This window comes from Prionailurus viverrinus, chromosome C2 (genome assembly GCF_022837055.1).
Source record: "Prionailurus viverrinus isolate Anna chromosome C2, UM_Priviv_1.0, whole genome shotgun sequence".
In the NCBI taxonomy this organism is placed as follows: Eukaryota; Metazoa; Chordata; class Mammalia; order Carnivora; family Felidae; genus Prionailurus; species Prionailurus viverrinus.
In genome coordinates, this window is record NC_062569.1 from 4,584,582 (window position 1) to 4,607,925 (window position 23,344).

Here is a 23,344-nt window from a genome sequence, read left to right on the forward strand (position 1 = left end):
GTCCGTAAGCAGTAAAATGAATTTATAATGTTAAAGTAAATACAGAGGTGACCTTGGGTAGGATGATGGTGGGGGTTGGGTAGCTTCTGGAATGCTGTCAACACGCTCTTGCATATGTGAGCAGTAGCTAACACAATGGATTCCCTTTATGAAAATACACAGAGCCATGTACCTAGGATTCATATACTAGGTACATACCTAGGATTCATACTTCAAAACATTGATGCTAAAAGAGTATTATCTCCCCATATATATAACATTTCCAGACTTGCTTAATGTTGCATATATTTTCTAAAAAATTCCTGCCTACCTGATAAACCAAAAAAGGAGGTATACATCCTTTTCTTCGAATTTGCACCTTGTGAGAACTACATCACTAAAGTATTTTGAATCTGTACTACTTGAATTGTGAAGTTCAAGCTATTTTCATGTTAATTTGCCATTGATATTTCTTTTACAAACTTCTCATGCCTGTTGCTCAATGTTTTCTCTATTATTAATATTGCTGTTGTTGTTATTCGAAGCTTCTTCATGCAGGAAGGGAATGACTGGCTTGTGACACGTGTAGCATTATGTGCTCTATGTGACCTTAAGAAGGTTATTTATGACCTTAAGCTTCACCTTCCGCATCAGAAACACTGGATAATAACAGCATCAACAGCCCTGAAAAAGATTTATTTTTAAGGACTACATGAGTACCCAGGTGACATGTACATCACAAATATTCTCCCATTTTTCGTAAATTTTTGAGCACCAATTAAATGTAATAAGGACTCATGCGTTGGATCAAAACTGAAACCAGACCATTTCTGCCACTAAGCCAGAATGCTGGTCAGCTGTCAGTCAAAGCACCACAAATGCCCCTTCCTCCCATTTCCATCTGTCATTTCATTCTGTTGATTTCAGCTCTTCAACGTCCTTGAGATTCTTTCCTTCCCTCCCCACAGTCACTGCCTGCATTCAGGCCTCCATCTTTCCCACCTGGATATTGTAATGGCTTCTTGACCAGTCTCTGGCTCCCCCTCCTTACTCTCCTATCAGTTCAACGTCCTGCCGACAGATGGATCGTTCCAACTGCAGTTCTGATCAGACCAAAGCTCCTGTTACCCTCAGCATGGATTCTGTTCAGTTTTATCAGATCACAAAAAACCATCATCTGATCCCTACCTTTCCTCTGAAGCATCAGGCCTCTAATATTTCAAAAGTTCTAAAACACTAGCTGTTTCTTAAACGATCCATGATATTTATGTCACAGGACCTTGCACATGACATCCACTTATGTCACATGACCTTGGATAAACTCCCACAGTCTCATCCCAGCCTAATACCTGCATAATGGCACCTGTATCATTTATCCATCCAACTTGCTACTCTAGGACCTACTAAGGAGCAAAGACTATGTCTTTGGATCATTGCCCCCTGAGCCCGAATGGTCCCATGTGAACGAGTGAATGAGGGACCAAAGAAAAGAGCGTAAGATTGAACTCCCTCTTAGATCACGCTTCTTAGCAATATTCTTCGGATGACTTCAATAGGAATTGAAAAAAAAAAAAGGATTAAATTTTCCAGAGAGAAGAGATGATTTGTAGTAAACTCCATCCTCTATAGCAATGCAGAAACATCCTCTCACACATGGTTGGTAGGTAAGTAGGTAGGTAGGTGGGCAGGTACGTGACAGGAAGATAGAGATTTATTTCATACAATAAGGAAGAGACCAGTGCTTTAATTCATAGGACCATTTCTGACAGGGATTCAAATGTCCTAAGCTTAAGGGCACTTGAACCTTATATTCTCTTCGGCAGTCCTGTGTTATTATTCTCACAAGAATGATTCACGCCTTGAACTTTCAAACGGCTCTTAAATCAGGGCTATGTGGTTGAAGGAAAACAATCTATATTCCTTTGTAAGTGGTTATAGGACGCACATTAGAAATGGTCTCATTGCTTCTTTGGGAAGGACAGAGCTCATCACTCATCACTTCTCTTGCCACCTAAAGGCTCTTTTCTCGAGCTTATGTAATTGAGGATTAGCTCATGTAGTATAAATTCACCAAAAGACCTAAAGTGAGATCACATCTATGAAGCCCCCAGGGAGATGACTTAAGTTTCTCTTCTCTTGTTAGTTACACAGAAGGAGATCTGGGGACCAAATCCTGAGAAAAATGAGTAGAGTCCAATCTCAAAACGTAGATCTGCTTCTCTAGGATAAATTGTATGTGCACGGTATACTACTGATACGGATTCTTTTCTAAAATTATCTATTTATCAACTACTTCTTTGTGAGCATTTTTTCTATCAAAGACCAAATCGTACTTATCTGAGCCTCCTCTTTAATATTCACTACAGCACTTTTCGCCGACTTGGTTCTCAGCAGATGTGGGTTTGAACCGGTCCTCAAAACTTTTTATGAGCCAGGAGTCCAGGGAGTATCTGATTTTTTTTTTTTTTACATTAAATGTCCTAAGGGATAGAGTTTCCCGTCCCCAGTTTTATCTACGTTCTTTCGATGTTCGTTTGCAACAGACTTTTGCTTCCAATTTGCTGCATGAGGGATAGTGACAGCTGCATATAGAACAGCGGACAGACCATGAGGGAAAAGGGGAGCATCCATTACCTCTGGTTGGTGCACATTACTGTCATTATCCTGCATTTGAGCATGAGCTGCAATCATAGCTTGTCAAACAGTGTGAAATATCCCCTATTTCCTTTAGTACCACTAGTCTCTTGTGACTCACGGTGTCACTTAACTAAGTTGGTGACATCCGTGTCTGTGCTGCCATAAAATACGTAGCCGGTGATACCCCTCATCTTTTTTGCACCGAACATATTTGTTTGCGTAACTATTGGTGAATATTCTCTGTGTGTGCATGTGTGTGTGTGTGTGTAAGGGCTTGTATTTGTTATGCGACAGTCAGTACCTGAGAGCAGCCATATGAAGGATGCTGAGAATTTAGAAAATAAGCACCAAAAGAAAAAAATCGGCATGTAATGGTTCAAAACAGAAATAGGGAAAGTTGCCTTAAAGAGAGAAAGCGATTCCAAGGCCTGCGAGATGTGGCATCATCCTGAGTGAAGGTAGAAATACATCTAAACATGAATGGTCCAAGAAGCAGCAACTGGCTGGGCCAGGAAACAGTGGGGAAAACAGGAAAGTTAGGGAGACAAATATTGTCCGCGTCCATCCAGTCCTCTAAGGCAAGTGGGTGCCCTGGAGAAATGACCACAAAATGCCTGCCTGGCACAAAATATTCCAGTCCCAGAGACCAAAACTCTTGCTCGCACACCATACTAACCACACAATCCTCCAATCGCAAAACTGCAGATGTCTCCACACCAGGAGAAAAGAGACCTTGGATTGAGAACATGAGTAGCCCCAACACTGCACACGGATCACACACACACACACACACACACACACACACACACACACACACACACAGAATAAGATGGCCTGCTAGTTTATAGACACATACCCTGTGTATGTGTGTGAGTTTACTTGGTGTATCCTTCTTGGTGTTTACTTCTGCAGAAGTCAGACCAGTTCTGAGACACTGGAAACCAGGGCACATATGCAGAGATGCACCAAAAGGCCAGAGGGATGAGAAAACTGAGAACACTGTCAAAGGAAAAAGAAAGGTCGAGGCCATGGCTTGAGGGTTTCAGGATGGATAGGTAAGCAAATAAAAACAGGAGACGTAAAAGAGAGAAGTTAGAGCAGCCAGGGGGTAAGGTGAGGTCAAAGAGTAGAGGGCAAGATGGAAACTCGGTGAGCAGCCTAAAATGACTGGAAATTGTGATCAGAAACTGGAACATCTAAATTTATGATTCAGAAGCAAAGGAACAGATTTCAGTGATTGTGAGGTTCAGAAGGTGGCTATAGGAGCTCATTAAATATGAACTCAGGATAGAGTTTGAGTCATTCAAACATTTGACATCTAGCATCATGGCAGGTAGAGCATTAGACAGAAAGTCTATGAATTAGATGCCAAATACCTCAATATTTGGCCTCAACCAAAGGCCAAATATTTTACTCACATAGCTGCCTTACGTATTCATATTTTGTTCATGCTCTTCCCACTGGGTGCAATGCCACCCTGGCTCCACATTGCCCTACCACATTTTCATAGAGAATTCACATGTTTCCTTAGAATATAAATTCTTCTTGTTGCATCCTCCCTACAATATGCGTCCATTTTCTTAAGTTTATTTATGTATTGATTTTGAGAGAGAGAGAGAGTGCATGGGAGGGGCAGAGAGAGAGGGAGAGAGAAAAAAAATCCCACGTAGGCTCCGCACGGTCAGCACAGAACCCAATGCGGGGCTCAAACTCACAAACTGCAAGATCATGACCTGAGCGGAAATCAAGAGTCAGTCGCTTAACCGACTGAGTCACCCAGGCACCTGATGAGTTCAGCTTTTAATGCAACACATATAATTCAACGGCCAAGTCTGCAAATGCTCGTTAAAGGAAGGAAACAGGAAACAACATAACAATGGAGAACCTGAAATGGAATCCAGGAAATTTACAAAAATTTTTGTCTGACGGTATTAAAAGAACCAAAAGAGATGAACAAAAGGTAATAAAGAGATTAACAAAGAATGGCAATGTTTTTTTAAATGAGGAAATATACTTGTCAGCATGGGAGGCTTTGGTGATGTGGAGGAGCACAGTATTGATGTGGAGGAGCGGTCAGGAAAGGAATGTTGAGCCCTCTGGACTGCGAATGAGGGAAGATTGCTGAAAACAGGTCACTGTCCAGGGTACTTAACTCAGAAACAGGGTAGTTGTTGCAAGACTTTCCCCAATAATTTCAAGTTTTTGATGCTACAGTAAAGGGCATCTTTAAGTTTCACTCTTAAATCATTTGTTTCTAGGATAAAGAAATACAGGTAATTTTGAATATTCATCTCATCTCCTGAAAACTTGTAAGTAAGGGTACACTCATTCTATACAATCACGTTGTCTTCAAATAATGTTACTTCTCCCTTTCCAATCTGGAGGCATTTCATTTCATTCTTACTGCACACTGCACAAGGTAGAATCTCCAGTATAGCGTCGAATAAAGTGGTAAAAGGAGACATTCGTGCTTTGTTCTTTTTTCTGGAAGGGAAGCATTAAGTCTCCCACCATTTAATAGTATGGTAGCTACAGGCATTTTGTAGATGCCCTTTTTTCAAGTTAAGGACATTTTCTTCTCCTCCTGGCTTGATGAGGGTTTTTATCCAGAATGGATTACAGATTTTGCCAAATACTTGTTCTCTGTTGAGATGATCACATTTATTTTCTTCAGTCTCTTGATATAGTGAATTGTATTGATTGGTTTGAAAATGTTCAATTAACCTTGCATTCCTGGGAGAAACCTCACTTAGGATGCCATTTCCTTTTTATATATTGTTTAATTGACTGAAATGTTTTTGAGAATTTGTACTTTGTGTTAATGAGGTTTAAAGTATTTAGCTTCCTCTCCATATAATGTCTTTGCTTGGCTTTGTTATCAGGAAAATGCCGGATTCATGGAATGAGTTGCAAAGTAGTCTCTCCCCTTAAATTTTATAAAAGAAATTTTTGGAATTATTATTACTTCCTTCTTTCCATGTTTGGTAGAATTCACCACTGAAGCCATGTGTGTCTGGAATTCAATTTCTCTAACAGAATAGAGGTACTGGAGTTATCTATTCTTTTTGAGAGAGTTTTGGCTGTCTGTCTTCCAAGGAATCTGCCATTTCATTCACATTGCCAAATTTAGTGCCATAAAGTTGTTCATAATATTTGCCCATTATTCTTTCAATATCTATACAACCTATTGTGATGTCACCTTTTTCATTCCTGACATTGATAGTTTATGTATCTTTTTTCCCTTGATCAGTCTGAGTACAAGTATATCAATTTTAATGATCTCAAAACTCTAGATTTTTGTTTCACTGATATTTCTCTATTGTTTTTCTGTTTTATATTTCATTGTTTTCCATTCTTATTTTCCTTTTGTCTTTCTTTTTGCTTGCTTTGGGTCCACTTTCTCTTATTTTCTTTCTTTCTTAAGCTGAATCCTGAATCCTGAGCTGAATCCTGAATCCTGAAACCTCTTTCCTAATATTTAATGCTATAAATCTCTCTCCAAATGCTGCTCTAACTGCATATCGCATATTTTTATGTATGGTTTTTCATCTCCTTCTTGAGTTTTTGTTTGTTTGCTCCACAGATAACTTAGAAATATCTTCTTTAGCTTCTAAATTTTAGGGATTTCCTAGGGAACTTTCTGCTGTTGGTCTCTAACTTGACCCTCTGTATGCTTCAAATACTTTTAAATTCATCGAGATCTGCTTCATGACACAAAATGTGGCTGTCTTAGTAAATATCCCATGTGTACTTCAAAACTTTGTGTCCTTTTCTTGTTGGATGGAGTACTTACAAGTGTGAATTAGGTCCCGTCGGCTGACCATGTCGTTCAAGCCTTCCATATCCTTACTGACTTCAGTCTACTTTCACTAATAATTTCTGAGAAAATGAGTTACAAATCTCTGAAAATAATTATCAATTTGTATATTTCTCCTTTCACTCATATCAGTTTTTGCTTAATGCGTTTTGTAATTTTTATTAGGTACATAAAAGTTTGGGATTAGTATATTCTCTTGAAAACATTATGAAATGATTCTTTTTATCCGTGCTAATATATTTTGTTGAAAAATATATTTTTATCATTTAAATATAGCCACTCCAGGGGCGCCTGGGTGGCGCAGTCGGTTCAGCGTCCGACTTCAGCTCAGGTCACGATCTCGCGGTCCGTGAGTTCGAGCCCCGCGTCGGGCTCTGGGCTGACGGCTCAGAGCCTGGAGCCTGCTTCCGATTCTGTGTCTCCCTCTCTCTCTCTGCCCCTCCCCCATTCATGCTCTGTCTCTGTCTGTCTCAAAAATAAATAAAACGTTAAAAAATTTTAAATAAATAAATAAATAAATAAATAAATAAATAAATAAAGCCACTCCAGCTTCTTTTGATTACGATCAGCATTGTATGTGTTTTCCCAATGTTTTAATTTTAACATATTTTTTTCTTATTACATTTAAAGTGAATTTCTTATTAGCATCCTACAGTAGGGGCTTACTATTTTATCCAATTTGATCATTTCTAACTTCTAATTGTTGTGTATACAGCATTTATATTAGTGTTATTATTGGTATTTATTTGAATTTAAATCAACCACGTTGTTTCCCCATGCTTTTTTGTTCTTCTTTCTCTTTTTTTGTATTCATTGTTTGTATTACTTGATTTTATCTCTTTTATTGGCTTATTAACTATATCTCTTTTTTACCATATTGCTATTGGTTTATACTATATGCCTTTAGCCTATCACCTTCTATCTTCAAATAATATTACACCACTTCACATATGGTGTGAAACTGAAGAGAATTTACTTCTATTTCTCCCCTCCCGGCCTATACCATATTTCTGTGATACATTTTACTACTACTTATGGTATTACCCCCCACATTACATTGCTATTATTTTTACTTTTAACAATTACCTTTACTAGTAATTCAAAAATGAGAAAGATCTTTTTTATCTTTCTACTTATAATGCATTATTTCCATTCTGGTTATCGTCATTCCTTTACGTGGATTCAGATTTCTATCTGTATCCTTTTCCTTCTGTCTCAAGGACTTCCCTTAACATTTTGTGTAGTGCAGGTCTGTAGAGAATAAATTTATATTTCTATGTCTGAAAAAGTCTGGTTCACCTTTACTGTTGAAAGATATTTTCACTTGGTATAGAATTTTAGATTAACAGCTTCCTTTCACATGTTTTCTCTCTCTTCTTAAAAACATGCTTCACCATTTTCTTGCTTTGTTTTTAATGAGGCGTCTACCTTCAATCTTCTCTGTATTTCTCTGTATTAACACGTCATTTTCCTTCTGTTTTTAAGCTTTTCGCTTAAATACTACTTTTTAAGAAATTAAATTAAGAGATATCTTAGTGTGACTCTTCATGTTGATAATTGGGTTGAGGTTCTGTGGGCTTATGGTTTCTATCAAATTTTGGAAAAATGGCATTTATTTCTCCTAATTCAAGTATTATCAACATACAAATCATATGGTATTTATCTTTCTCTGATGGACTTTTTCACTTAGCATCATAGCCTCTAGATCAATCTATGATGTTGCAAATGGCAAGACTTCCTTTTTTATGACTAATAGCCTATTGTATATTTTTGAGTAATGTTTTTCCATTCCTCCTACCCTCATCCTTCAGGACTCTAATTTAATGCATGTAAGGCTGAAGTGGTCCCACGGCTCACTCGTTGGGCTCTGTTCATTTTCCAGCCTTTTTGCTGTTTCATTTTGGCGAGCTTGTCTTGCTGTCTTCCATTCATTAACGTTGTCTTCTGTAATGTCTAATCAGCTGTTTTCCCCACTTAGTACATTTTTCCTCACAGGCATTGCATTTCTTATCACTAGAAATTTGACACAGTTCTCTTTTCTATTTGCTTTGTGTCTACCTAATCTCAATAAACTCTCTACCTTCCTGAACGGATTAAATATAATAATTGCTTTCATATACTTATCTACTATTTCAATCAATAGTATCATTTCTGCATCTATTTCTATAGATTAAATTTCTCCTTGTGATAAATCATTTTTTTTCCTGCTTCTCGTCTTGCTTGGAAATTCTTTGTTGATGTCAGACGATGTAAATTTTACATAGTTGAGGACTAGACATTTGTGAAATCCTGTAGATATTCTTGATCTTTGTTCAAGGACGCAGTTATCTGAAAAGAGTTTGATCCTTCGAGACTTATTTGTAAGCTTTCTTAGCCAGCATCAGAATGGCCTCTGATCTGGGGCTGATTTTTTCAGCAATACTGAGGCACCAGCCTTCTGAGTACTCTACCCCATGCATTAAGAGGTTCCTGGGTAGGACTATGAATTCTTCTAGCCTGGCCCTGCGTAAGCTCATGAGAATCTCTTCTTCTTTTTTTCAAATGGTTCTTTCCCTGACTTTGGGCAGCTGCCTCATATCCATGCACTGATTGGAACTCAGCTGAAGACTAAAAGGGGTACCTGTGTAGATCTCTGTGACTGTTTCCCTGAGTTTGTCTTTCTGTTCTGCAAACGAAACGCTTTGGCCCCACTGGCCTTCAAATGAAGATGACAGATGAGGGCATCTTTGCATCTCATCCATCAGAAGGAGTCCTAGGGTCCATGTGGGTTTCCTCTCTTGGTGGCCTAGAAACTGTCCAGCTGGTAAGCCCAAGCCAGCCAAAGAGCTCCCCTAATTTTTCACCATTCTCCTGGACTCTCGGGAATCACTGCCCTGCTCTGCCTGACGTCCACTCAGCAACAAACACAACTTCGTATATTCTGTTTGAGCTTTCAGTTGTTTCAGGCAAGAGGGGTAAATCCAATCCCTGCCTTTTAATTTGGGGAAAGTAGAAGTTTAAATAGAGTGTTTTCGAGTTATTTTAAGGAATTGTTCCTTTTGATTAAGGTTTCAGGTGCTATTTCAGAATTAATATAGCAGTACGATTTGGCTAAATAGGAAGGTTTTCTGTTGGTCTGACTGAATAGTCTATCACATCAAGCAATCTTTGACCCACTTTGTATGGGGAAGGGGGGTGGAGCTAGTCCGAAATAGGGACACACCTTAGCCTCTCTTCTCTTCTTCATTCCCAAATGAATGCTGCATCATAACTTTCTCAACTTACGGAGCACATGCAGAAAATCCGTGTCCAGTCTTCGAGGACAAGAAGGCTATCACAAATACATCTATAGACTTCGGTTAACGGTTCCCTCTGTGTCTAGAACTGTATTGGATTCGTCAGGTATCGAAGCAACTTGCCTATTCCCTACACTCCAACAAACGGGATTCCAGCAAGGGTGTTAAAGTCGCCTGTAAGGAAAAACAACTGAACGCTAATCAGAAGTGCTGAAGGTGAATCTAACACCTTGGATGAGGTGAAGCTCATCCAAGGGAGCAAACAAGCTGAAAGAGGATGAGCAAATACTGCTGGTAGTGGCTAGAGGCCAATGGGTGGGAGGAAATGGGCTTACAGTAGGAGATAATAGAGGTGTGAGCAAATCTAAGGGAGGCGTCTGCATGCTCTGAACAGTAGGGATATTGCAAGGCCCGCCAGGACCAGGCCCTGGAAAGCATGCAACAAGGGGAAGGTCGCTTCTCCAAGGTCAGCCACGCTCCAACACATGGAGTCAGATCATTATTTTCCAGCCCTTTCCTCGGTACAATCTCCACCAAGAACTTTTCAGAAAATGGAGGCAGTGCCCTTCCCGCACCTACACGTGCACTTGCTCATGTACTACAGTGGGTGTGAGTGGCACCCTATCCAGGCACCTTCCTAGGCACACGCTGCCAGCCATGGGAGTGTGGGCTGCGAGTGGCTCCCAGGTGCCTTTTCTCAGGCAGGATCGCTTTCTCCGGGGTTGTATGTTCTTCCACCCATTTCCTTCTGCCCTGGGCGGCCACAGGCCAATGACGAACTGGCACAGGGGTACAAAAGTCAGGCTCCTTGATCTCAGGTTAAGCCAGATCTGGGTTGCAATTTGGGCTCCCTAAGAGTCCGTCCAAAGCTGGTCTTTCACCAAGACCTTGCTTAGTTCTTTCTTCCACCCTACCGCTTTCTCCCTTACTGGTTTCTTCTGGAAACCACTAATCACTTGCAGATGAATACCTTTATCAAGATCTTCCTTCTGAGAGCCGATCTTAAGACATGTATAGATATATACATTTTACAAATAACAATATTTCCACGTGAAAACTGATAATAAATTCCACAAATAAAAAATTTTATTATAAAATTTTACATATTTACCAAAAAGCCCACAATATATCTGGACCTTTTAAACAGTATCATTGCCAAACTCTGGCCAGTTATACCCAAATCAGCCCTAACAGCTTCCTTACCACTCATGGAAGTGCCTCAGATTCCCTGTAAAATGATTTCTAGCCATAGGTCCCACATCCTAGTCAAGTCTCCAAATGTACGTCTGTGTCCCAGTTCTCACCTATTCTCCCACCTTTACTTGTAACACCATGATTTCATTTGTCTCGTGGATTATGAACTCATGCTGGCTTCAAATTCTCTATTTTCAGATCCCTTTGACTATCTAAACATCAGCCTACATGAGAGGTCTCATGACACGCCTGACCAAATAAGGGTTTCAGAATATGTTTTTTCTCCTCAAGCCTTGGTTCAGGGTCTCCTACTCCTCAGTCCTAGAGCCAAGCCACAGCCTTAGTGCCCTGCCTGTGCCCTAGCTGGGGCAAGCTCAGAATCCTCAGCCTGCCCATCTTCTGGTTATCCCAGTACCTCAGTTTTTTAGAGCCTCAGTTTTGTACTGGGTTGGTGGCCCGGTGATCCCCTCCCAATTCCTCACATGGCAGAGTCACAGCATGTTAACTGGAACCCACAGCCTCTCTGAAGCCAACTTTCTTGCCACCATCCTGCTCAGAAAAACGCCTCTGGGTACCCAGAAGCCAGGCCCCAGCAAGCAAAGGTCTCACTTGATCAGGCAACAACAGGTGCCCAGTGGGGATTCAGCCATGCCCCCTTAGGATGAGGTGATCTTTTCCCATTTGACTCTTTGGTTCCTGGCCTTGCCATTCATCCTTTCATTCATCCTTTTGTGCCCATCCCTCCAGTCCTCCCCAGAAATAACACATTCTGTGGAAGTAGACAGAGTGGTCTCTTTTCTCTTATCATCATCATTTTTTCCCTTTTCGTCTGCTTTGCCCACTCACAAAACCCCCCCGCCCCTACTCTGTGAAGCCACCAGTTTCCACGGCTTCTTTTTCAGTACCAACAATCTACTTACAATTTCCTGATTGAGATTCACTGGATGCCTCAAAATGATCCTTGAACTTCTTCTATAAATCTTGTCTCAAAAATAAAATTCTTGAAAATCAGGCAAAGGCATGTAGACTAAAATTCTAAACTACGTAACATTTAAGAGCATGAGCTCTGGAACCAAATGGCCAGAGTTTTCACCCCAACTCTTTTACATCCTAGCTCTAGACCTCAGTTTCCTCATCTGCAAAATGGGGATAATGATAGAACCTTCTTCAAAAGAGAGTTACATGGGTAAATGGATGCATTAGAGGTAAATAATTTAGAACATGGGCCACAAATGTAGTGAGTCTTCAATAACGATATATAAAGCTATTTTTATTTTGACTTCCTTTTGTGTTTTTCGTAGCTATGCATGTAGCCATTACTCAAAACCTGATCATCTGGAGAGAGAAGATGGCAGAGGAGGAGGATCCTGGGCTCACCTCATCCCACAGACATAAAAGAGACCAACTAGACGTTATGCAACTAACTCTGAATACAACCTGAGGCTGACAAAGCCGACTCCACAACTAAAGACATAAAAAGGAGGCCACATTCAAACAAAAATGAGCTACTGGGACTTCATCAAGATAAACAAGCTTCTACACAGCAAAGGAAATGATGAGCAAAACTAAAAGGCAACCGACAGAATGAGAGAAGATATTTGCAAATGGCCTATCGGATAAAGGGTTAGTACCCAAAAGCTATAAAGAACTTATCAAACTCAACACCAAAAAAAACCAAGTAATCCAGTGAAGAAATGGGAAAAATACATGCAAACCTGTGATATGTTCACAAAACAATAAAGCCAAAGAAATCTGAGCACAATACTAAAGAAAGTCATCCAACCACAAAGGAAGAGAACAACAGAAGGAAAAGGGAACAGGGAACTACAAAAATGACCAGAAAACAGTTAACAAAATGGCAACAACCACATACCTGTCAATAATGACTTTAATTGTAAATGGTATAAATACTCTAATCAAAAGACATAGGGCGACTGAATGGGTTAAAAAAATAAGAAGACATAGGTGACTGTAGTTGCCTATGAAAGACTCAACTCAGACCTAAGGACACACACACACCGAAAGTAAAGGGATGGAGAAAGATATCCCGTGCAATTGGATACAGACAAAAAGTTGGAGTATCAACACTTACATCAGACAAAATAGACTTTAAAACAAATCCTATAACAAGAGACAAAAAAAAAAGAGACAAGAGACGTTACATAATGAAAAAGGGATCAATCCAAGAAGAAGCTATAGCAATTGTAAGTATCTATGCACCCAACATAGAACATCTAAATATATGAAACAAATATGACAGGAGAAATTGCCAAAAATACAATAGTAGTAAAGGACTTTAACAGAAAATCAACAAGGCAACAGCAGCTTTGAATGATACATTAGACCAGATGGACTTAAGAGAGATACACAGAAAATGGCATCCAAAAACAGAAGGATACACACTCTTTTCAAGAGCACATAGGACATTTTCCAGGATGGATCACATTAGGCCACAAAAATAGGCTCAATAAACGTAAGAAGATTATAAATCGTATCAAGAAACTTTTCCAACCACAACACTGTGAACCTAGAAATCATCTCGTAAGAAGAAACAAGAAAGCCACATACGAGTAGGCAACCAATGGGTCCGTGAAGAAATCAAAGAAGAAATAAAATGCCTGACAACAAATGAAAATGGAAACACAATGGTTCAAAATTTCTTAGGACACAGAAAAAGCAGTTCTGAGAGGGAAGATGATAGCAATACAGGGCTGCCTCAAGAAACAAGAAAAATATCAAACAATCTAAATGTATACCTAAAAGAACTAGAAAAAGAAAAATTAAAAAACCCTAAAATCAGCAGTAGGAAGGAAATAATAAAGAGTAGAGCAGAAACAAATGAAATGGCAACTTAAAACACAGTAGAAAGTATCAATGAAACTAAGCTGGCTAACTGAAAAGACACAATTTATAAACCTTTAACCAGATTAGCCAAGAAAAAAAGAGAGAGAACTCAAAATAAATGAAAGAAAAGTTAGAACTGACACCGCAGAAACACAAGGTAGTTAAGAGACTACTACAAAAATTATACGCCAACAAATTGGACAACCAGGAAGAAATGGATAAATTCCTAGAAACAAATAATCTTCCAACACAGAATCAGAAGGAAATGGAAAACATGAACAGATGGATTACTATTAGCAAAACTGAATCAGAAATCAAAAACTCCTAACAAACAAAATTCTAGGGCCATAGGACTTCACAGGTGAATTCCACCAAATGTTTAAAGAATTAAAACCTATTCTTCTCAGGCGCCTGGGTGGCGCAGTCGGGTAAGCGTCTGACTTCAGCCAGGTCACGATCTCGCGGTCCGTGAGTTCGAGCCCCACGTCAGGCTCTGGGCTGATGGCTCAGAGCCTGGAGCCTGTTTCCGATTCTGTGTCTCCCTCTCTCTCTGCCCCTCCCCCGTTCATGCTCTGTCTCTCTCTGTCCCAAAAATAAATAAACGTTGAAAAAAAATTTTTAATAAAAAATAAAACCTATTCTTCTCAAACTATTCCAAAAACTAGACAAGGAAGGAATGCTTCCAAATTAATTCCATGAGGCCAGCATTCTCCTGATACCAAAACCAAAAAAAGACACTATAAAAAAAGAAAATTACAGACCAATATCCCTGATGAACATAGATGCAAAACCTCTCAACAAGATATTAGCAAGCTGACTTTTAAAACACATTAATCACCATGGTGGGTGGAATTTATTCCAGGGATGCCAGGATCATTCAATATCCACAAACCAATCAACCACAAACACCACATTAACAAAACAAAAAACACATTTCATATGATAATCTCAATACATTCAAAAAGCATCTGACAAAATTCAATATCCATTCATGATAAAAACTCTTAACAAAATGGATACTGAGGGAACATACCTCCACACAACAAAAGCCGTATAAGACAAACCCACAGCTATCATACCCAATGGTGAAAAAATGAAAGTTTTTCCTCTAAGATCAGAAACAAGACAAGGATGTCTACTCTCACCACTTTTATTCAACATAGTACCGAAAATCCTAGACACCGCAGTTATACTAGAAATAAAAGGCATCCAAAATGGAAGGAAAGAAGTAAAACTCTAACTATTTGCAGATGACATGATAATAAACTCCTAAAGACTCCACCGAAGAACTGTGAGAACCAATTAGTGAAATCAGTAAAGTCGCAGGATACAAAAATCAATACGCAGAAATCTGTCGTATTTCTATGCACAAATAATGAACTAGCAAAAAAGAAAAAAAAATTCCACTTATAATAATATTGAAAAGAATGAAATACTTAGAAATAAACTTAACCAAGGGGTAAAAGACCTGTACTCTGTCAACTGTAAGACTGATGGAAAAAATTGAAGACAATGCAAATAAATGGAAAGTTACATCATGCTCATGAACTCGAAGGATTAATATCATTAAAATGTCCATACCACACAGATCAATATACAGATTCAGTAAATCCCTATCAAAATACCAGTAATATTTTCAACAGAACTAGAACACATGACCCCCCAAATTTGTACGGAACCACAAAGACCCTTTGTCTCAAGCAATCTTGAAAAAGAACATAGATGAAGGTATCATAATCCCAGATTTCAAACTGTACTAAACAACTATACTAATTAAAACAGCACGGCACTGGCACGAAAACAGACATATAAAGCAACGGAAGAGAATAGAGACCCCAGAAATAAACCATTCCTATATGGCTAATTAACCTATGACAAAGGAGGCAAGGATACGTAACAGGTAAAAGTCTCTCCAACAAATGGTTTGGGGACATCGGGACAGCTACCTGCAAAACAGGGAAACTGGACCACTTTCTTACACCCTTTCTTAAACTAACTGGATTAAAGACCTAAAGGTCAGACCTGAAAACTCATAAAAGAAAACACGGACCTATTATCTCTTTGACATCAGTCTTGGCAATATTTTTCTGAATCTGTCTCCTGAGGCAAGGGAAACAAAAACAAAAATAAACTACTGGAACTCCATGAAATTAGAAAGGTTTTACGCAGTGAAGAAAACCATCGATAAAATGAAGAGGGACCCACCAAATGGGAGAACATATTTGCAAATGATACATCTGACAAGGGGTTCACATACAAAATATGTAAATAACTCATACAACTCCACACCAAACAAAACAAATAATTCAATCTAAAGATGGGCAGAGGACCCGAACATTTTTCCAAAGAAGAAATACAGATGATTAACAGACACGTGAAAGGACGTTCAACGTCACTAATCATCAGGGAAATGCAAATCAAAACCACAATGAGATGTTAACCTCACACCGGTCAGAAGGACTAGGATAAAAAAGACAAGAAATAGTGAGGCAAGGATGCGGAAGAAAGGGAGCCCTTGTGTACTGTCGGTGGGATTATAAATCGGTGCAGCCAGAATGGAAGGCACTATGCACGCTCCTCAAAAAATAAATACGTAGATGTAGAAATACCACGTGACCCAGCAATGTCACTACTGGGTATTTACCGAAAGAAAATGAAAACACCCATTTGAAAAGACACAGGCATGCCTCGGTTTACTGCAGCAGTATTTACAATAACCAAGATAGGGAAGCAACCTAAGTGTCCATCAATAGATAATGGAGTAAGAAGATGTGGTTCTCTCTCTCTCTCTCTCTCTCACACACACACGCACAAATATTACTTAACCATAAAAAGAGAACAAAATCTTGCTGCTTGTGACGTGGATGGATCTAGAGAGTATTAGGCTAACTGAGCTAAGTCGGAGAAAGGCCATGGGATTTCCCCCGTATGTGGAATCGAAAACACAAATGAACAAAAGAAACAGACTTATAAATACAGAGCACAAATGGGTGGTTGCCAGAGGGGAGGAGGGTAGAGGGATGCATGAAATAGGCGGAGGGGATTAAGAAGTACAAACTTCCAGTTATAAAAGAAATAAATCATAGGGATGAAAAGTACAGCATAGGGAACGTAGTCGATAATATTGTAACAACGTTGTACGGTGACAGGTGATGGTGACGCCCATGGTGAACGCTGAATAATGTACAGAATTCTTCAATCACTATGTTGCACACCTTAAACTAATACATTGTCTGTCACCTATATTTCAATTAAAAATAAAAAACTGATATCCATCACCTGTATTTCAATTTTAAGAAACTGACCTTCCTTCTTTTATAAATTAATGCAGCAATAAAGAATGATGGTTTCATCCAAAACCACCCGCGAGGGTTTAGAGATTGAGGGAGATGAGCAAAAAGGCAGGTCCGACCCTTGTCCTCAGGTTACCACCTCGGTGGGCAGGCACGAGAGACAGATACGGAAGAGATCTTTGCACACAGTGACACAGTGAAAACACAGATTCGCAATTAATTCACGGGAACGCAAGCCTAACCTCAGGAAAGGCTTCGTCCCAGAGAGGGAGGGGGGAGAAAAGGCAATCATCAAGTGGGGTCCTCAGGGCTCTAACTTTCCCCAAATGAAATGCAAATCTGTGTTTAATTTCAAGGATGTTGTAATAGGCAGGGCCAAAGGCAGCAGAACCTATTAAAAGTTTTAGGTATTTATTCCAACTCAACTACAGTTGGCCTCCTGAGCTCAATAACTCACCAGCTCTAGCTATTGCCATAGTCTTCGTTCCACAGCTACTCAGCTTTTAATTTGTGTGCAAAGCCCAGGAGGACGAGAGAAGCAGCTGGTCCCTCAGACAGGAGTCCTCAAAGAGAAACAGATCAGGTAACAGCAGAGGCTGGCAGAATGCTGCCCTTCTCCAGGGAAGGGAGGGAGCCTGCCGTCAGCCACTTCGTAGATGTTGAAGATGCAGACATAACCCTAGCGACCGACCACAAAGTAGCCATTGTGTCCAAAGCTAAGTAGCACAGGATGCCCCCAGGGAGGCAGGGTGCATTGAGGGCAGGCCTCCGATAATAATAACTTAGGCCTTCCAAATTAGGACCGAGTTCTTGACTCCGGAAATGAGGACAAGTAGGAACGAGATGTTGAGTCTTAACAGAGCGCTTTGTTTTCTGACAGCAGAATTCTCTCCGATGCAATCCCCTCCTCTTAAGGAAAACCATACATTTCTTTGGGGTTTTGTAGCAGGGAAAAAAAAAAAAAAAAGGCATCCGATGCAGCACATGGGTCTTACGCAGCACATACGCCGAGACCCGAAGGGTCTCCATCTTGCCTGCCCAGGGTTAGGGGTCAAACTGCCTTCTGGAAAAGTGCTTTCCCCCATTTGTGGATCTGGATAGACTGGATCATCTCCCGGGCACACGTTTAGATAACGCACGAGTGAAAAGCTGTAAGTCAAGACGAAAAGCGTGGCAAATGGTTTGTTCTCACTGAAAACAAAAATGAACTCTGATTTATTTATCCAGGCTTCAACAAAACATTTTTCTTGTCTTTCAATACTAGCTTTCCCACCCAATTAAAAGAGCACTTGATGAGCAAGGCACGGATGCACAGCAGCATGGCTTTCGCTAGTGTGGAAAGTAAGACTGTCTGAACAACGATGTCATTCCCATCCTTAGTTTCCCCTTCAGAAACAAGGCTCACGGCTGAGATAGACTTTAGACCAGAGGCTTACAAATGACCCTCCCCCTGCAACTATTTTCTGGAGGCCGCTGCTAAAATAAAATGAAGTATTGTTTTCAAATCTGCAGGAGAGTAATTACTTTTTTACTCTTGATTATTTTCCTGTTACAAATGCCATAATTAGCGTGCCTGCTTTTCAATACATTTATAGATACGGTTATGTTAATCCACTGATATTCCAGGCTTTACCTCAAAAAGCTCCCAGATGTTCCGTCCCCTGGTCCAATGGCGATTTCTCAATTTGTGAGGAATCCGCAACGGTGGCCACACTAACAGACGAAGCACAGTTCTTCAGGGACAAAGACTCTTGTGCCAACACTAATTGCCAGCGCCTACTCAGCTCTTATCACCTGCCAGGCTGAGCGGTTGAGTCTTCAGATCAGCCCGGCAAAGCAGGTGTGTCTTCCAGGGGGAGAAAAAACAAGGTTCGTGAAGTTCAAACACACGTGGAGAGCCGCACTGCCGGGAAGAGCCGAGGCTTTCTGGCCCCAGAGCCTTGACTCAGAGCCACACTGTCCCAAGCAGAGATCGAGCAAACGACCACTGATGGTTTGATCATCGGGACTCAGCCTCCAGACTGCCGATCTTATTCACACTGAAACTCCTTCATCTAACTCAGTGCCAGGCACGTAGTGTTTATGGAAGAAAATAATAACCTCAAGGCCTTTAGCACTTAGAAAATCAGGAAATAGCCCACGAGTCAGGCCGCTGATACTGGAGGCCAAAGTTAGAACTGTGTGAATCAGAATTGCTTTACCTCACACGAGACAGGGAATTTGGCCACCAGGACGTGAAAAACATCCATAGGAGATTTCCTCACAACTCTGTGGCTGTGTTTTTACTTTGCAACCCCCTTACGAATAAAGACATCGACTCTGGTCTTACATGCCACCAAGGAACACCACTGTCTTGGGTTAGGCTCTCTAGAAGCAGAACCGGAGACAGGGATTCAGATACAAATGATTCACTGGGCAAGAGCTCTCAAGAGAAATCTGTGAGAAAGAGAAGGGAGGAGGACAACGGAGGGGCAGGGAAGAAACGAGGAATCCAGATGGGTTCTCTGGAAATCCTAGCTTTGACCTGTTCCACAGGGGGCTGTAAGACATAAATAAACTGCGGCAACACCCGTGCCTAAAGTCGGGGGTGGGGGTGCTGGCCTTTTGCACATCCACACCAGTTAGTTATTGGCTACGGTCAGCCCCAGGAGAAGAAATGTGTAATCTTCACTCCCAGTCTTCAGGGGAGACAGCTGTGAGCCTTCACCAGCCAGTGGAAACTGGGGGAGTGGGTTGTGGTTAAGGGAAGTTTGACTGGGCACCAAGCATCTACCGTAACTGTTACAAGACTTGATCGTTGGTTGGATTCCGGTCTACGAAAGAGCAAACATTACGGATTCAACAAAATGCAACACGTCCCTATCTGCACCGGGTCCTTGTTTATGCTAAGGCTACAAAAATGAACAAGCCGCTGTCCTTTCTATGGAGAAAGGATATGTATATGTATACACACACACACACACACACACACACACACACACACACACACAGAGGAGAATTTCAGATGAGGAATACCATAAGGAAAATTAATCAGGCCAAGGTTAGAGGGTGATCTGTAGGGCAGTGACTGCTTCAGACTGGGTGGCCAGGAAAGCCCGGTCCGTGGACGGGCTATTTGAGCAGAGACTGAATTGAATGAGAAGGAAATAAGCCACAAGAAGCCCCACGAGCACAACTTTCCTGGCAGAGGGAACAGCAGGTGCAAGGCCTCTACGTTGGAAACAAGCTTGTTAGCATCAGAGCCCTGAGTAGAAAAGAAGTAACTAAAGCACGGGGAGAAAATTCGAGCACGAGTCCTAACACGGAAGTGGAAAATAGAGGGATGGCCACAGTCCGTCAGCACAGGTAAAGGCTACGCATCGGTGGCAATTTTCTACATCAGATGCTAAAAACAAAAAGATGAACGAGCTGTGGTGTCTGCCGTCAAGCAGGCCACAGCTTAATCCTGAGATATACATGCATAATCCTGTGCTTCATATACATATAAACAAAGATTTTAATTCGCAGGACAAGTGCTGTGGGCTCTAAAAACACCAAGAGAAAAACACTGCCTGATTATGGCAGTAAACACCCCCCAGAGGGGATGGAGGTTTCGGGTAGGGCCTTGAAGCATGGGTAGGAGCTTGCCGAAGGAGAAACAGAGGATATGACATTCCAGGAAAGAAAACAGCATGAGCAAACGGTACTAATCTGTAAGGTCTGGAATATCTAAAGTACACACAGCATATAGAGACTGGTGGAAAGGCAGGTGGTAAGAAGTGGGAAGAGGATTTGCCAATTTACCTGGAAAGGCAAACTCAAGCAGCTCTAAAGCAGTTACCTGCTTTATTATTGTCCTTTAAACATCACCAGAAACTACTAGGTCAAACTTGGCTCCCAAGACAGCACTTCTCAAGGGTGGTGTGTGAACCACCTATATTGGAATCTCTTCCAGCGGTTTTCAAAATGCAGGTTCCTGCACCCCCATCCCCTTCCGCTTTTCTTAGAAATTCTGGGTTATCATCTTTATCCAGAGGGCATATGCTTTCTACAATTGAAACATGCCTTCCCAGGTAAAAGCGAAATTGGGCCTCCCATTCTGGTTACCTCTAAGATGGATGTATATTTGCTTTCCACCATATTTTACAACAGCAGGAAGAAAAGGGTTTGGAAAAAAGCCATTTTAGGAACTGGGAGGAGAGAAAACTTGCTGAATTCTGTGGCTGGGAAAAGTCAGCACCATATAGATTTCGTTTACTCCTCACAACAGCCCCCTCAGTGCCGGACTGCAATTATTCCCATTGGACAGATAAGTAAACCGAGGCTAAGAAAGGTGAAGGCACCCCGTCCAGGTGACAACGACGACAAACCCCTGCAGGAATTCTAGGGCAGAGGGAGCCCGCCCCGTAAGTCCTTCTGAGGGGGCTGCTTTAAAGTCGGGCAGTCGGCCCCCATTTGGACTAGCTTCCCCAGCCATCAAGGCTCCCAGGGGTCTCCTGGTCCCCGCGCCCCTCAGCCAGGCCCCACCGTGGCAAGGAAGTTCACCTGCAAGTGTACCTGCTGCGAGGTCTGCTTTAGGTTCAATGTGCGCATGAGAGCAAGAGACGGCTGGGAATTGGGTAGACGCCTGGAAGCCCCCTGCCCATGGCCCCCAGCCCCCTCAGAGACCAGGGGCCAGGCCTCTGCCTACACCCGCAAGCTTGGCGGTTTCTGGGTGCCCCGGGCAGCCCAGGCTCGCACATGCGCAGTATGCACCCTGTCGACTCTCCCGGGGCCGCTGGGGTCGTGGGGGTTTGTGGAGCTGCGGTGGGTCCCCCAACACATCTCTACCCTTCTGGGTGGAGGCATCCCACCACCCCGTGCAACCAAAGCCCTTCCTTCCTTCCTTCCTTCCTTCCCTCCTTCCTTCCTTCCTGTTTGTTATTTTTGAGAGAGAGAGAGAGACAGAACCGAAGCGGGTTCCAGGCTCCAAGCGGTCAGCGCAGAGCCCGACGCGGGGCTCGAACCCACGGACCGTGAGATCAGGACCCCGAGCTGAAGTCCGATGCGTAACCGCTTATGCCACTGGGCCGCCGGGCGCCCCCCGACCACAGCCCCCTCGAGGCTCCAGCTTTCGGGTAGCGCGTGAGCACTTACCCGATTTGGACTCGGAATCAGGAAGAAGCCTGTACCCCACCGACCGGTTTCCCTGACCCGGCCTCTCCAGGCGCGTCCCCTGGTCACGCTCGCGGCTCCGCGACCTGAGCAGCGCGTGCCTGCGCAGTGCACCCCCACCCGGCCGTCCTTGAACCTTCGGGGGCGGGTGGGGGCGGGGAGAGGCCAGGCCTGCGGCGCCCAGGGCACGCCCCAAACGTCTGCACAGCCTGCTGGGTCGGCGGCTCCCACAGCTGTAAACCGTCCTGAGATTGGCAGCCTGAAGGTGGCAACACGCCTGGCGGGGTCCCCTGCTCCTCCAGCCTTCAAGGCTCCCAGGTGTCCCTTATCCGAGGAGAGCCCAGCTGGTCAGCCAGGCTTGCCTCCGGCCCTGCCTTCGGGGTGAATATGCGCCTTCCTGTTAAGTTTGGGCTTGGAATGAAGCAGATGCCTGACACTCCCAAGATCCAGCCACTATGTTCCAGCGTCTCCGGCCGCCCAGCTTGTTCCAGATCCTTCTCTTCCCTGACCTGCAAGACCCGCGCACGAGCACTCGGCACCTAGTAGGACCAAGCTTCTTCCTGTCACCGAGCATCACAAAGGTGAGAGATACAACATACATAGAAAAATAATTACCACCCTGAGCGTCAGGGGGCGCCTGTCGGTTAGGCATCCGAATCCTGTCTTCCCCGCAGTCCATGATCTCACAATTCCTGGGTTCCAGCCCCCAAGTGGGGCTCTGTGCTACCGGCTTGGAGTCTGCTTGGGGTTCTCTCTCTCTCCCTCTCTCTGAACCTCCCCTGCTTGCTTGCTCTCTCTCTCTCTTCAAATAATGAAAAAAAAAATTAAAAAGAAGACACTGAGGGTCGCATAAATACAGAGAACAAACTGGTGGCTGACAGAGGGGAAGGGAGGTGGGGGGTAAGCAAAATGGGTGCATGGGGAGTGGGAGGTACAGGCTTCCAGTTAGGAAATGAGTAAGTCAGGAGAATGAAAGTACAGCGCAGGGAATATAGCCAATGGCATGGGAATAGCGTTGGATGGTGCCACACTTGTGGGCACAGCATTCACGTAGAGACTTGTCAAATCACCGTGTTATACATCGTCAACTAAGGTAGCATTGGATGTCGACTCTACCTCAATCAAAACTTTTAAAAGACACGGAGGGTCAAAGGCAATTCACCCGAGTGTAT

General features: G+C 42.4%; 1 long non-coding RNA gene across 1 annotated transcript in view; it reads right to left on the reverse strand.

The window, feature by feature from the left end:
- Positions 1-22,787, reverse strand: part of LOC125175406 (uncharacterized) — a 34,629-nt gene extending 11,842 nt beyond the window's left edge. The window contains exon 1 of the long non-coding RNA XR_007155781.1: positions 22,682-22,787. This is a non-coding gene — a long non-coding RNA (uncharacterized LOC125175406). The remainder of the gene's footprint in view (positions 1-22,681) is intronic.
- Between the last annotated feature and the right edge of the window lie 557 nt (positions 22,788-23,344).